This window comes from Ips typographus, linkage group LG13 (assembly GCF_016097725.1).
Source record: "Ips typographus isolate SLU linkage group LG13, UJ_Ityp_2.0, whole genome shotgun sequence".
NCBI classification, from domain to species: Eukaryota; Metazoa; Arthropoda; class Insecta; order Coleoptera; family Curculionidae; genus Ips; species Ips typographus.
The window spans coordinates 6,063,259-6,077,681 of record NC_138434.1 but is presented as its reverse complement, the minus strand read 5'-3'; the positions used below and the strand labels follow the sequence as shown (position 1 = coordinate 6,077,681).

General features: G+C 34.5%; 1 long non-coding RNA gene across 1 annotated transcript; it reads left to right on the top strand.

Annotated features, from left to right (window-relative positions):
- LOC145737090 (uncharacterized) lies at nt 1-858 on the top strand. The gene is made up of 3 exons (XR_014180223.1): nt 1-462; nt 524-632; nt 713-858. It is a non-coding gene; the product is annotated as an uncharacterized LOC145737090 (long non-coding RNA).
- Nucleotides 859-14,423: the final 13,565 nt, after the last annotated feature.

Here is a 14,423-nt window from a genome sequence, read left to right as displayed (position 1 = left end):
GTTTTGCCACCATTTTTGAACCCCTGTTGGCCACCCTCATCTGGCTTGATACGTTGTCCACCTGTTTGCTGGTTTGGTGCATTGTTTACTTTCAACTCCACCACCTGCGGTATGAATGGTTGCGGGTTTTAACCTTTCTATTGTTGATCTTCACTTGTTTTGTGGGTTGCAGAACTATCCACCTGTTGTCAGCTAAATTATTGATTTTATTTTATTTTATTGTAACCCCCTCTTAACGGTTCCCCCTCTGCCTTCAAATTAACGGCTTATCAATGTGAAATTTTTTAAAATTTTTGCACCTCCATTTTGTTTCCTGTTTGATCGCCTCTTCAGTGGATGGTGCACGAGTTTTAAGATCTTTTTTTCCCCCTAGGGTCTCACCCAGCCCTAAATGGGTCTAGTTTAAGTTTTTTGTTTAATTTTAATTTAATGTGCTATAGTTAGTTTTTTCTCCATAATGAGGTAACTATTAAATTTCCCTATAATCCCTTTAATCAATTGTTACATGTGTTAAATTTTACAGCATTGTTCACCTACTTAACTATGTTATAGTCACTAATTCGTTATAACATGGGTCTCTCTGTCTCTCCCCTTGTAAAAAGACAGTAGTCACATTGATCGATCGATTTAAGGTACGTTTTCTCGTTTTTTAACATCTCGTTTTTTAACATTAAACTTATGGTACACCATGTAAAGTAGGTTATTCTTGTAGCTCCTGAAGATGGTCATTTATGTGACCGAAACTTGTTGAGCAGACCTTACCATCTAAGGTCATAATAAAAGTATTGTGGAGAAGACTGTTTGTCATTTCCTTCCTTTCGTACTCTTGCGACTCCACTGAAAGAATATGGACTACTACTTCTTTCCAAATCACTTTTAGAAAGTAACTCTAGTCTTTTGTCAGCAACTTGCAAAAATCTACAAGATATTACTGGGTCTCCCACTGATTTGAACAAAGTATTAGGTTTATGTTGGCACTCAGAGGCAGATATTATTACTATAACGACACCAACAATTATCAATGCAAAATTCCCTTTGACCAAAAGAAAGGTGCTTTCTCTATTAGCCCAGACATTTGACCCTCTCGGTTTAGTAAATCCAGTGATTGTAAAGGGCAAATTGCTAATGCAAAAAATCTGGTTAAATAAAATTGATTGGGATACACCTTTAAAGGGAATTCTTGAGACTGAATGGACTGAATTTATTGAAGACCTACCTAAAATAAGTCTTTTAAGGTTTCCTCGGTCTGTTTTTGAAGACCAGGCTGCGATTAAGTATATCAAACTACATGGGTTTGCAGATGCGAGCCTAAGAGCTTACGGTGGTTGTGTGTATTTAAGAGCAGTTTATCAAAATAATTCTGTAAGTTGTACATTATTAACTTCTAAATCCAGACTTTCCCCAGTCAAAACGGTCTCTTTACCGAGACTAGAGCTCTGTGCTTTATTGACTTTATCAAAATTAATTGACAAAGTTGTATCAATTTACAAAGAAACGTTAAATATTGACTCAGTGAGTCTTTGGACCGACTCTGAAATCGCGTTAGCATGGATAGCTTCTCACCCTTCTCAATGGAATATATTTGTATCAAATCGTGTAAGCAAAATTCAAACATTAACTGCCAATTACAACTGGTACCATATCTCTTCAAAACTAAATCCTGCGGATCTATTATCCAGAGGTACTTCGGCAGAACATATAACTAAAAATGAATTGTGGTGGAATGGCCCCACGTTTTTACATGAACATCCGATAAATAAAAATTATTTTAAAAGTAAATGTGTAAAAACCGAAATACCTGAAGAAAGAAAAGTTGTTTTAAAGACTTCAGTTAATGTAATATCAACTCAACACAAATTTTGGAATAATATGTTTTCCAAATTTTCTTCTTTTACGCGCTTACAACGGGTGATTGCTTATTGCCAAAGGTTCATTCATTTAAAAGTTTCAAAGCTTAAACCTGAAATTGGCGCTTTAACAGCAAAGGAGCTGCAAGCTGCACTTAATCTGATAATACGAAATGTACAATTAATTCATTTTGGTACAATGATCAAGGAGCTATCTCAAAATAAACCCATTTCACAGAAATCACTATTAAATCTTAAGCCGTTCTTGAATCAGTCAGGAGTTTTGTGTGTTGGTGGTAGATTGAGTAATGCTGAAATTTCAGAATCTCAAAAACACCCTATATTACTGCCATCAAACAACTATGTTGTTCATCTTTTGCTGAAGTATTAACACATTCGACTGGGCCATGCGGGTCCACAAACGGTATTAGCAAATGTACGGCTAAAATACTGGCCTTTAAACGCTTTAAGAAGTATAAAGAAGGTTATCGGAGAATGTATGACATGTTTCCGATATCGTGCTCAACCGTTGCATCAAGAAATGGCGGATTTGCCTGATTTTCGTGTAAAAATCGCTCCCCTTTCAAAGTGTTGGTATAGATTTTGCTGGTCCTTTTACCATCAAATCATCATCACTTAGAAAATCTCCTTTACTAAAGTGCTACGTTGCTTTGTTTATTTGTACAGTAACAAAAGCAGTTCACTTGGAACTCGTATCTTCTTTGTCCACTGAACACTTCCTCATGTGCCTTAAAAGATTCATTTCAAGAAGAGGAAATCCACCCTCAATCTTGAGTGATAATGCGTCTAACTTTCAAGGAGCCCGAAACGAGTTAAATGAGGTTTATAAATTTTTTAAAAATAAAACTGAGTTCTACTCTATAAGAGAACAATTATCTCAAAATGGTATAACTTGGAAATTCATACCGCCCAGAAGTCCTCATTGGGGAGGATTATGGGAAAGCAACATAAAATCTGCTAAATTTCATATGAAACGCATAATTGGAAACAGTAATTTAACTTCTGAGCAGTTTCAAACTGTAATAACTCAAATAGAGGCTATTCTAAATTCTAGACCTCTGTGCGCTTTTTCTTCAGATCCCTCAGAATTTCAGTGTTTAACGCCCGGCCACTTTTTAATTGGCGCAAACATTACTGCTTATCCTGAACAAGATCTATCTAATATTCCCTGCAACAGACTCTCGTTTTATCAATTATGTTCAAGAATTCAACAACATTTTTGGAAAAAATGGTCTAGAGAGTATCTTCACCGATTGCTCGCACCAAGTGGGTAACTGAATCCAAAAACGTTAAAGTGGATGATTTAGTCCTTTTAATGGAAGATAATTTACCACCACTGCAATGGTGTCTTGCCCGAATTTTAGAAATTTTTCCTGGACCGGATGGTAAGGTCAGAGTGGTAAAGGTGCGAACTGTCAATGGCATTTACAACCGGTCAATAGCAAAACTATGTTTGTTACCAGAGCCAACCAAGTTTGGAACAACAACAGCTTTGATCAAGAGTTAAGTTTCAGTTTAGTTGATATTTACGTTATTTTAAATAATTTTGAAGATATTACTTCAACGGGGGTGGGGGGGGAATATGTTCGCAATTCGCTCAAATGAATGGCAACATTGCCCAGACGGGGCCGTTTTTGTCGGCGCACCGACGTAGCGTACCAAGTAAATTGTTACCGAGGCTTCGATGTAAAATAATTGTACTATTTAACTGGACCGCTACGGTCTTTACCTTGATTTCCGAATTATGTCTATTTTTAGTTTGTTTTCGTTTTAAAAAATTACAAGAAATTTCAGTTTCGTTTGATATGACCAAGTGTTATCTCCTCCTCTAGAATATTTAACCAAGTTTGGTCAATATTAATAGAGGATGTAGCAACACAGGAGTCATGGTTTAATCTAATATATGCACTTTCTTTTATTTTACGTCTTTTTGAAAAAGTTTCTTTGTCTATGATACTACATTCATTCCATTTGACTCTATGATCATTATCAAACGCGTGTTGGCATATATTAGATTTGTGAAAGTCTCCAGTTCTTAAATAATTTTGGTGCTCTTTAATACGTTTTTTTAAAGGTCTAGAGGTTTCACCAATATAAAATTGATTGCATTCGCAAGGAATTTTATATATCGCGTTTCTTGTAGATTCATTTTCATTGTGAGGTTTTGTTTTAGTTAAATGTGATCTTAATGTGTTTTGAGTTCTAAATATTGTTCTGATGTTATATTTTTTAGCTATTCGTTTGATTTTGTCAGAAATACCTGGAATGTAAGGAATAAAAAGGTTAGTAAAAGGTAAAATTTGATTTTGATTTCCAGATTGTTTTGGATGTTCTAAATCCCTAAAAGATTTATTAATAAATGTTTCAGGATAGTCATTTTCTTTTAGAACATTTTTAATGAATAATTTTTATTTATTAAATTGTTCATTATTGCAAATAATTTTGGCTCTATCAAATAAACTTTTTACAATATCTTTTTTTTTTACCATTATTGGATGATAGGATTTGTAGTTTAAATATCTATTTGTGTGGGTTGGTTTTCTGTATACTTTTGTTTCAAATTTGTTTATATCTTTTTTGATTAGAATGTCTAGGAATGGAAGTTCGTTATTTTGTTCAGTTTTTGTTGTAAATTTGATTGTGGGTTCTATTGAGTTTATGTGAGTTAGAAATTGTTTGAGATGATCATTACTGAATGGATATATTGTGAAAACATCAATATATCTCCACCAGATTGTTGGTTTATAATTAAAATTATTAATGTTATTTTCTTCGAAATGTTCCATAAAAATATTACTTAATATTGGAGACAATGGAGAACCCATTGCCATTCCAGAATTTTGTTGGTAATAATCATTTCCATATTGGAAGAATGTTGTTTTAACACAAATTGTTAAAAGTTCTAAAATAGTGTTTACGCTTAAGCTTGTACGTTCCCCAAGACTTGAATCATTTTGCAATTTAGATCTAACAATTGAAAGAGTTTTGTCAACTGGGACGTTCGTGAATAAACGTACATCAAAACTTACCAGAATATGATTTGGATTAATGTCGATATGTTTGAGTTTTTCAAGAAAGTGAGGAGAGTTTTTTATGTAAGAATCTGTGTTACCTACTAAAGGATTTAAAATGTTTAGCAAGAAGCGAGCTAATGAGTGAGTAGGCGAATTAGGAACACCATAAAAATGTGGTGTTTTGCTATTATGTGGCGTAAGATTACGCCTCTCAAGATCAGAAAATTGATCTCGATGTTTTTTTAAAGTAGTGTAAATTTGCGTTTAAATTTTTTCTGTTGGGTTTTTATTTAGTTTTGTATAATTGTTTTCATTTAAAAGAGTCATGACTTTGTTGTGGTATGTAATAGAGTCGATTATGACTGTAGCGTTACCTTTGTCTGCTGGAAGTATTTTTATGTTGTTGTCTTTTCTGAGAGAGTATAATGCTTGTTCAGGTTTGGATAGGTTTTGTTTGATTTTGTGTTGTTTTTCTAAGATAAGTTTTGATCTTATTTTAAATTCTTGTTGATGTTCTTCTGGCAAATCTTGAGTTGTCTCTTCAATTGCAGAAATAATATCAAGTTTGGGAATGTGTTGTGGTGTAATGGCAAAGTTTAAACCTTTTGAAAGAACAAGTTTTTCGCTATCAGATAAATTTTGAGTTAAACTTTTTTTTTTTTTTTTTGTTTTAGTTTATAGTTTTTTTTTTGTTTTTTATTTTTTAGTTTTTTTTCTAATCAAAAACAACATAAACAAATTTGAAACAAAAGTATACAGAAAACCAACCCACACAAAGATATTTAAACTACAAATCCAATCATCTAATAATGGTAAAAAAAGGTATTGTAAAAAGTTTATTTGATAGAGCCAAAATTATTTGCAATAATGAACAATTTAATAAAGAAAAATTATTCATTAAAAATGTTCTAAAAGAAAATGACATTTATTAATAAATGTTTTAGGGATTTAGAACATCCAAAACAATCTGGAAATCAAAATCAAATTTTACCTTTTACTTACCTTTTTATTCCTTACATTCCAGGTATTTCTGACAAAATCGAATAGCTAAAAAATATAACATCAGAACAATATTTAGAACTCAAAACACATTAAGATCACACTTAACTAAAACAAAACCTCACAATGAAAATGAATCTACAAGAAACGCGATATATAAAATTCGTTGCGAATGCAATCAATTTTATATTGGTGAAACCTCCAGACCTTAAAAAAAAATGTATTAAAGAACACCAAAATTATTTAAGAACTGGAGACTTTCACAAATCTAATATATGCCAACACGCGTTTGATAATGATCATAGAGTCAAATGGAATGAATGTAGTATCATAGACAAAGAAACTTTTTCAAAAAGACGTAAAATAAAAGAAAGTGCATGAAAAATACGCGGCACAATCAAAATTATTGTGCAACGACTTTCTAGGGTGCACAAGCAAACAAACTACTTATGCAGATTAATATGAAGAATGTCACTGTAAAAAATATAGGGTGATCTGTTTTATCATCCGTTCTGTACTAATAAATGGTCTGCAGGGACAAGAAATAATACACTAGTTTTAATTTACCAGTCAATAAATTTTATATTAATAAACAAAAATTAATAAGTTGCTGATCTTACAACTTAACGTAGCAAAAAACACAAATACGGGTACAACTATTTAGTTGTACAAATGTCGTAGTAACAACACGACCAAAAAACTTATAACTAAAACAAGTCTTATTTTTTAACTAAATATGGCAATCAAATATTCAACAAAATTATTTACATCATCGGTCATAAGAGTAGATAAGTACCAACGTTAATTATCACAATAACGCAGTATTAATCTTTAATAAAATGCTAAGCACCACGTTCAATTATAAAGAGCAAAATACCCAAAATTATTCTGAGTTGAAGTGCCAAAATAATGCGAGAGATGCATATTGCACCTTTATTTCACTAACACTGACACGGGAATTTCACTGCGATTGCATCAAAACAAACAGTACAAATAATAGTCAAACAAACTTACAGTTTAGTCACAGCTTTACTAATCTTTCCGTCAGCCACCAGAGAAATTTTTATTTTACTAGTCCGGGCCTGTCTTTCCAAAATTCAACCAACCTGATTTGTCAAATTGGATTTAATCTGGGTTTGTGGTCCACTGTTTTACCGTACAACAATCCTGTATTGCGTTTAATAGGTTAACTTATTTTAACCAGGGCTTTCAGGGGGTCCTTTGACCTAAAATAAAACCACTTGGGGTTCGGATTGGCAATCCGAAGTACTTCACAAATCTGGGTGGCCGTTTTATCAGCCAAAACAAACGGTCTGGGTTTGGATGTAACAATCCAAAAACAAAGTGATACCAAGAGTATGATACTAGTCAACAATCAAATTAACAGCGTGTGTTTTTATGCGAGAGAGAGAAAAATGAGAACGACCTTTCTTGTTAAGTGTTCTCGGGGCACTGGAACGTTCCCGAACAAAGTTTAACGGGTAGACGCTTGGCGACGAGAGAGAGAAATTTCGATGCAACATCGGTTGCGTTGAGTTAGACGGAGAGGACAACACCTCCAACAACGCTTCGAAGAAGGTCAGTTTTTTATTGCGCCTGGGCAAGTGGCTATTTTTAAATTAATTTTCGTTTTGTTGCACCGAAAGATCGCAACAGTGCATATATTAGATTAAACCATGACTCCTGTGCTACATCCTCTATTAATATTGACCAAACTTGGTTAAATATTCTAGAGGAGGAGATAACACTTGGTCATATCAAACGAAACTGAAATTTCTTGTAATTTTGTTTTCATTATAAAACCCACCTTTCACTACAACAATAGATAACCTTTCCTATTGGAATGACAAAAATCAAAATTTATGTCAATTTTTATTGACAAAACCCTTCTCAGAGTTCCAAATTGAACATTATCAGGTTTAATATTTAATAAGTTGTTGTTTTCTGTGTTCTTTCTTTTTTAGATTCTCTGAAGACGGTGGTAGATTTTCCACCGAAACGTCAGCGTTTTTAGGTAACAAGACCGAGCCTAAGTCAGTGGTCTTGTGTTGGGACGACTAGGTTAATGTTATTTTCAACTTCGTTGAAAATAGTGCAAAATTCCATTTTCCCAACAAACCTTTTTTGTGTGAGACCGAAGACCCAATAAACAAAGAAAAAATGAGTAACTCGTCTCAACAAACATATAGAACATATCTCCAGAAAAAGTTAATAAAATCATGTACCTAAGAACTATCACTTTTGTGATAATATTCATCTGTCAATGCCAGGTTAACCATACTGCAGGTCCAAAAAAGGCAAAATAATTTAATTTTAGTATTAGCCATACAAAATTTGGTTTTTAAGTGAATTCAGTTATTACTAATAGTAAATTTAAATATTTTTTTTTATAAACTCCTTTGGTCATAAACATTGATTCTATTCTTAGTACTAATATTAACAATATTACTAAAATTAAATTTTCTTTTATAAACTAGGCTTAAGTTAAGTCCCTTCCATTTCATCAAATTTATGCAGTACCTACTTTACAAAGACACTGTATAATACATATTAACTCAAAGTTGAGCAATGCAGTTTACTAAAGTGTATAATGATAATTGTTAAACATAAAAGAATTATGAAAACTGCATTGGTTTTCATTTAAATGTTAATTTAAGTAAAATCAATATACTGACCTTAAAACTTGCTTTTTTCTTCACTGTTCTAATGTAAGTAGTTGAACCCATTGCACACACAATTTCACTCTTCAACTTAATTGATATGTTGCAATCTTCTTAGTGGGTAATTTGTTCTTCGCTTAGGTCAATTTCTTCGTAAAAGTTATATTTTCTCATCCACATGGAAAAGTAGTGAAGTATTCAGCATATACAGGATACAGATCTGTGAAATAGGCCCAATTTGTTAGTTGAACCACCCTTAAAAAATTGTCAGACTAGACAAATTTTTAGTAATGTATACATCAGCAGAGATTATTTAGGTATTATAAAGGAAAAGAAGAGGAAGAACAATGCGGTTTCAGAGCAGGAAGATCATGTACAGACAACGTGTTTACTCTAAAACAAGTTATAGAGAAGAGAAGTGCTAGAAACTTGGAAACGCACCTAGCATTTGTTGACCTACAAAAAGCCTACGATACAGTCCCAGTATCAAAACTATGGAGGGTCTTAGAGCAATCCAACATTAATCACACCTACGTAACAGCCCTTAAAGAACTATATAGGGAATCAAAATCAAGAATTAGGGTAGGCAAATGTGTCACTGAAGAGCTTATGGTGAATAAAGGATTGCGTCAAGGATGCTGTGTCTCTCCCACTCTTTTTAAAATATACATAGCGATGGCACTAAAAAACTGGAAAAGAAAGGTCCAGGGAATGGGAATAGAAATTGATGATAGTTGCTTGTTTACCCTACAGTTCGCAGACGACCAAGTCATAGTAGCCAATGATAAAGAGGATGTGCAGTACATGATGCGAAAGCTAATAGAGGAATACAGAGAATGGGGCTTAACAGTCAACATAGCCAAGACAAAGTATCTATGTGTGGGAACTCAGGACGGAAATTTGGAACTGGACAATGGCCAAGAAATCCTTCAGTGTCAGGAATATGAATATCTGGGCATTACATTCGACAACACAGGAACAGATGTAAAAGAAATCGGAAAGCGAATAGTCAAAGCCAAAAAAGTAATCGGAGCTCTGAATGGAATCCTATGGAGCAAAGAAATAACCAAGAAGCGGAAATTTAATATCTATGAGGCAATGGTAAAAAGCACCCTCCTATATGGATCAGAAACCTGGAGAATGTCAGATAGACACAAGAAAAGAGTTGAGGCAGTTGAAATGGATGCAATTAGGAGATCGATGCGCATTTCACGAAGAGAAAGAATAAGAAACGACATCATAAAACAACGGATGGGAATAGAAGACGCAATAACACAGGATATCGAAAACAAGCAACTTACGTGGTACGGACACGTGGAAAGAATGTCAAATACCCGATGGCCTAAAAGAGTACTTCATTGGCAACCAACAGGCAGAAGAAAACGAGGAAGGCCAAAACAGGAGTGGCAGAAAACCATGCATAAATGCATGAGTGAGAGAAATCTAACACCTGAAGATTGTGAAGACCGAAGAGGCTGGAAATTAGGTGTCGGACAACGTCGAAAGACGTTCTAAACCGGCCTATATATATATATATATATGTAATTGCCTAATTGTCATTGTAATCTTACCTGGGCTAGCAGGCGTTGTGTGCATTATGACCATTGAAAAATATACATTTACTTGAATTTAGTGTATGTATAGTCTTCACCAATTATTAAACTATTGTAATAAAAATACAATTATTTTAGCTGCATGTTAATTTTTTTGACACAACAAAACAAAAACAAAAGCCAAGTGACAAGTTGGCATTTGACATCACAACAGATCCAAGATGGCCTATCAGCGGAACTTCTTTTCTTAATGAGATACGCCGGGTGACGTCACAGTGGATGCTCGGGTGCACAATATGCACTTAATACCCAAGGAATTACAGGCGTTGTCCGTGGTTTGGTATTACTATTTGCTAGTCCATCTTCACAGAGTGGAGACATTACATTCTTCTGAGATGGTATTTATAGGAAGGGGTAAGTTCGACTAAAAGAAATATCTAAGAATGTATGTATATTCATTAAGTATTGGATTTATTGGTTTAAAAGAACATTGAAGCAGCACAAGGATGTTTTCTTTACAATTATAGTACTTGATAGGCAGATGTTGTCTCATATAAGAGGTTTCTAGAACGAATATTTAAACACCACAAACTACTTTATTAAAAAATATGACTACTATTTCTTAGCATGCTTTTAGATAAGGCTACATATACTCGTAAGACATATTAGCATTAGAGGTTTAGCAATGCAGTTTACTGAATCACCTAATAATGATATTATTATATTGTGTTAAACATAAAAGAACACTGTAAACTGCAATGATTTTCATTTTTCAGTGAATGTTAATATTGGAATAATAGTATTAATGTTAGTTTGAATAAAAACAGTTAACTTAGCATAAAACATGCTTTTATAATGTTGTGTTATGTTATAATGTTGGTAGTTAAAAAAATTGCACCATGTTACACTCTTCACCATTGTTTTTAGTTTACTATAGTTATTCAACCTCGGGTTAGTACCGGGATTTCACTCTCAGGGGGCGCGTAATCCGCCGGTCGTTTACTATTACTATAAACCATATAGAAACTAATAACTAAAACTAAGAAGAGAAGTTAATTCCATGATATGTGGTTGTTACAGAGTTTAGCAGTACTCGACAGTGGCGACTAGCTTGGCGGCTAATTGATCGAGTGTCGATAAAAAAGATCCCACTTTTCTTCGCTTGATAATAGGCGGGACTTTTAAACGTACCAATCAATTGTTTAGCTTTTCAAAACTGTATGACCTTCACGGAATTTGGATTGCACATGCAATTTGATTGTGTGCAGTTACCAAGTATATAAAATAAAATAACTATAACTATTAATTTTTGGTACCAATTCGTCGTCTATAACCTGAGATGCTGGAAATTTTTAGACAATCTTCGATAAGATTTTCCCATTTTACGACTAGGACTGTTTTCATTAAGGGAATCAAACAATTTATACATGTCGTGTACAAATTGAGCAGTGTGCATGGCCTCCTGAGGCAAAAGCCGCCTGAGCAACCAGAACTACCAGAAGCTTGTTACGGTAAGTTTTAACCTTGCCCGTAACTTGTTTGTCCGTGATTCAGAGTTAACATCGACTGAATCGTCTTTAACATCTGTATACTTCCATGGTCGTGACAGTTGGTTGTCATTCTTGTTGTGCCGGTCAGTCCATGTCAATAGTGTCAATAGAGTTCAAGGAAAATGGTGCATCACCAACTTGAAAAGTTTGTTCGCTGAGATTCTAGAATTGTGCAAGTCTATAAAAGGCCAATTTGTCATCTGGCCAGTTCTTTTTTGCGCTGACTATCGAGCGAGATCCACGAATTTGGTGTTCGATTTTGTGACACGCGTGTGTGTGAGGTTATTTCCGCCATTTTGGTAAGTTGCCTTAATTTGCTAGAAGCAACCCAGGTTTTAATGTTGGTTTTATTTAAGGGTGGCCGTATTCCAGTGGTTGGAAGCGGGCCGTTTTGCTTTTTCGTCCTTTTTTGGAAATAAAAAGGTAATTTTCTTGACATGTGTTAACCTGGGTATTTAAAACACGTTGACTGCTATAAGAAATTCAGATATTTTTTGCTAGGGGCCTATTGTACTTTCACCCTTCTGAGTACCAAATAACACTATATTTAAAAAAAAATTATGTATACTTGTTACTTTTCCTAAATTATTAGATTTTGTGTGCAGGTCCCATCGGACCTATGCGGCCTATGAAATGGATATGTAATGTCATGAGCCGCTGGTCCCGCCAAAAAACCTAACCTATAAAATTGTGTTTGTTTACTTCGATTTCAGTCGCCGCGAAGTGATTTGCTTGTATAAAATACATATATAACCTGTATCGAGTTAGCATTACGCCCAAATCAAAGTAAGTAGCATGTTTACCATCAAATACATATAGGTATTATATTTCTCTAAACTCTTATTCAGATGGCTCGAAAATTGTCACCAGAAGAACTGGAAAATTTAGCCGAGAATTTTTATGAAGGAGTTTTGGATGACGAGGAACCGTTTCAAGACTCTGGAAGCGAGTACTGTCCCTCAACAGAATCTTCAGATTCAGACGAAGAATTTGAAGGACCAAAACAACTGGAACAACAAGAAACCGAAGAAGCCAATCAAGAAGAAGGTGAGACGGAAAACATCAATTACGGCAATAATGACCGGCATAACAACAGCGAATGGGGTCCTATTGTTGGTAATTTTCGCGCAGTAAAATCCTTCAACATTTCTCACGTAGGAGTGATTCCTGAAGTGGCAGGTTTATTAGCAAATGGTAGGCCAATCGATTTCTTTAGTGCCATTGTCGATGATCAAGTAATCTCGCTAATTGTCGATCAAACGAACCTTTATGCAACCCAAGTTCTTATGAAAACTAATGTAACCGAATTCTCTCGCTTACACAATTGGACACCGACTTCTCCTGCAGAAATAAGAAACTTTCTGGGTCTTGTATCTTGGATGGGTCTGGTCGTCATGCCAAAACTATGCCACTACTGGAGCTACAATGAGCTTTATGCAATGAAATTTCCACACAGTGTTATGACTCGAAACCGATTTGAACTTTTGCTCAGATTTATTCATTTTAGTGATAACGAAGCACCGGTGGTTAGTAAAAGTCACAAAATACAACCCCTGATCGATTTGCTTATAAAAAAATTCCAATCTTTATATGTACCTAATGAGTATGTATGTGTGGACGAAACACTTTTACCTTTTCGAGGGCGTCTATCATTTAGACAGTACATAAAGAACAAGCGCCACAAATATGGCATCAAGCTTTTCAAGCTTTGTTCCGGTTTAGGATATACATTCAACGTCAAGATATATACAGGAAAGGAAAATGATTTTTTGACTCCAGAAAAAATAGTTTTGTTTTTGACAGAAAATCACATTCTGAATGAAGGTAGAATGCTTTGCGTAGACAACTGGTACACAAGCACAACTTTGGCTCAAAAAATGTTAGAAGCAAATACGCATATCGTGGGAACTTTGAGAAAGAATAGAAAGAATATTCCGAAAACTGTAGTAAATAAGCAATTGAAGAAAGGTGAAGTATATGGGGAAGAGAAAGATGGGATGGTTGTAATAAACTGGAAGGACACGAGAAACCTGCTAATGTTGACAACTAAACACGGGTCTGAGATGGTTGAAGTAACATCTAGAAATCGTTCAAAACTAAAACCAAAAGTTGTAGAAGACTACAATAAGGGTAAGGCCCCGGTTGACATTTCGGATCAGATGGGAGCTTACTCCAATCCCTTACGGAGATCTCTAAAATGGTACCGGAAAGTAGCTTTTGAATTGTTGCTTACGACATCAATGGTAAATGCTTACATTTTATTCAAACTTACTACGGGAAATCAAATCAGCATAACGGAGTTCAAAGAAATGGTAATAAAAGATCTGGTCCGAATTCAAGATGACGTCGTACCTGAAAGTAAAAGGAGAAGGACAGTTCACACTTTACAAGAAAAACAGGGGGAAAAGAAGCATTTAGTACGTAGGTTTTGTAAGAATTGTTACAAGAAAAACAGCGCTACCCATGGGAGAGTATATGCAACAAACCGAACAAAAAAATGTACTACTTTTTGTGATGACTGCGAAGGAAAGCCGCATTTGTGTTTGGACTGTTTCAATGAAATCCATGATAATAAATAAGTGTCATAAATAACTGTAACTTTGTATTGCTTCGTTGGCAATATTTGAATATAACAATTATTTCGAAACTAGTGTTTTTTATTGAATCCAACAACATAGAGGGACCTTACAATGACGCTACTAAAAATTCTGCATACCAATGACGCCTTGCTATCAACACAGGCCCCGCAGGTCCCAACATACGGTTTCTACCGTCTAAT